The following is a 2,809-nucleotide window of genomic DNA, read 5'->3' as shown; positions in this document are numbered from 1 at the left end:
CACTTCTTATTAGAATGCAAACACCGCGCGTTTTTAACCCTCCTCCTCTTTTTTTTTTCGGTAACTTTTAATATTATTGATTGTCCGAATGGGAACAACGAAAATAAAGGGGGGCAATTACTAGCGAAACGCAATGTCACTTCCCATCAATGTTTAATGGACACCACCAAAATTATACTCTCACAACATAATTTTTTTTGCATCACAAAAATATTACTTCCAATTTATTCAATTATACAAAAGCACTTTTTCTATCATCAAACGCATTAAACTTAATTATTTATTGACAGAGCAAAACAAACTTCCTGAACATGAATACGAAAATTGCCATCAAATGCGATAAGAATAATTATAAGGAAAGCATTACAGAAACAAACATCAAATTGCGAACACGCCAGAACCCTGTTTCGTTTTGTTTTGTTTTTCGGTATTATTGATTGCACGGACAAATGTGGGCAATTAAAGGCGAAACTCAATTTCACTTGTTGTCGATTATTAATAGAAGCGTATCGTTTATTTTTTCTTCTTTCTTTCTTTCATTGTTCAATGTAAAGGAAAGAGTGAGAGAGAGAGAATAGACACACCTGACCTGACGCATTACTAATGCACCGAATTTCGTGTATTATAATATTTTTGGGGAATTTCGAAGGGGGATTTTAAAGTCCAATTTCCTGTTTCTAACGTGCATTTCCATAACAACGAACGAATGGCGACGAGAACTGCGCTCTTAAAAATAAAAAAAACAAGAAAACAACAAACAATATTGACGATTAAGTTTTATCTCCTACTGGAGAGTTCAATGCTTCGTGCTAAATTCCATAGTTTTGTTCACGTGTCTCATTTATTTAGTAATTTATCCATTTCTTACGGTTAATTAATTATAGTACTCATAATATCGCAATTAACGTTGTTTAAATCTAAAACATTAACATTTTTTGTGATTAATTTTATTAGAAAATCGTCAATTTACAATGAAAAGTAAGCATTTATTAATGCACGGAATCCATTTTGTTTTGCGTTCGCGTCATTTATGAAAGTTTGCTTTTTTTTTCGGTTGTCGCGTTGTTTCGTAGCTTTTAGCTCCTTTGGTTTTTGTGCGTTGTGGAGGACGCGCGTAATCGTGGATGCGTTTCATTTAGAAAGTCGTATCGAAGACAGAACGAGTGAAAGAGGAATAGAGAGAGGTGCGAGAGAGGGAAAAGAAGAATGTAGAGAGAAAAAAACGCCCGAAAATAAACATATCTGGCATCCCTCGTCAGTTGGGGTGGGCTGCAAAAGCAACGAGAAACTCCTGAAGAGAATAGCAGACAAAAGCTATCGAGTTACCATGACGACGAAAGCGCGAAAAACGCTGCATTGTGCAACTCGATTTCGAGGAGTCGAATAAACGAAACAATTGATTAATTAAACAATTTGCATAATGAGATTAACCGTAATTTTTAGTTCAATTTGCGATTGAATAATTAAATTATTTGATTAGAATATTTCTGATGTTATATTCTCAAATTAATAAATAAATAATTTAAAAAAAAAATGAAGAAGTTTTGCGATTTGTTGTACGACGTTTCGAGGCAACAAACTGTAGGCGCACACAAACGGTAACCTTCATTTTCCCGATTTCCATAACAACGGAAGTCAAAGTAAATAAACAAATCTACTGGTGGGAAAAGCGATTCATTCTGTACACGCATTTTTTTTCCCTTCCCGCTTGTTGACTTTGACCTTTCGACGTTTATTTTGATTGGCCAGAAAGGATTCGTACATACGAAAACTCTTTGGTCTCTATCTCTCTCTCTCACTCTCATCCCTCAATCGAGAAAAGCAAATAATTATAAAAAAAATAGACGCGTATTTGCCAAATAAAAAGGGGTTGAAAAATACCTGTCCTATATTTAATAAGGAATCTAATATAAACGTAATTCACGATACAGAAAAAATCTTCCTCGATGTTTTTCGAATTATTTCCATGACAACTAAACCCCTAAAGCTCAGTAGGTAAACGCGTAAATTTGCGCAAAGAGTTTTATAATTTATTTATGTTTTTTGTTTCTTGACTCTGACCTACCGCTATTATATGAAATGATGCATTCACTCAAAGGGTAATTTTCTGAAAGGTCCAGGAGATGCAACACGATTTTATTCAAATTAGCGCTCATCCCCCGATCCCCTAAAGAAAAACTAAATCTCCATGACAACGAGACCCTACGGTATTTGCATAATTGTAAAATCCTTCCGGATGGCGCTTCCGTAGCAACGAAAAGTAAACAATTGAATTTGTTAATTTTTTTTAGGAATTGAAGCATTTGATTCGATTGAATTTCAGCACAATTTTCACAGATGGCGCCTCGATCATTTCCACTTATTAAATCAGTTGCACGCTTAAAATTTGGATAATTTGAGTTTTGAGCAGATTCTAATGAATGCAAGTTGTTTCTCTTAGACTTTGACCTGTTTTTTTTTGTATTGTTGCTTTAGATTAGGGTTCTATCGTATGCAAATTAGCGAATCTCTTGAACCCTTCTGGACCAGCGACGATTTCCATAAGAACGCTTTGAAAGGGTTTTAAACATATGTTTGTTCCGCATGGCGCTTGAAGATTTTTTTTTTTACAATTGTTAATCTTAATTTATTCTTTAAGAAAATTGTAGAAGATTTTCCATAATACGATTTAATCGCATCCAATTTAAATTGCTAATTATTTCTTTGCATCTTGTTTCTTAAATTAGAAATTATGTGTTTCTTTCAAATTATTTATTATTAAGTGTATATCTCTTGTACAATTAATTGCGAAAGAAAAAAGGGGTTGCCG

This window comes from Nicrophorus vespilloides, unplaced genomic scaffold (genome assembly GCF_001412225.1).
Source record: "Nicrophorus vespilloides isolate i.1.1-1 unplaced genomic scaffold, Nicve_v1.0, whole genome shotgun sequence".
In the NCBI taxonomy this organism is placed as follows: domain Eukaryota; kingdom Metazoa; phylum Arthropoda; class Insecta; order Coleoptera; family Silphidae; genus Nicrophorus; species Nicrophorus vespilloides.
This window is presented reverse-complemented; position numbering follows the sequence as displayed.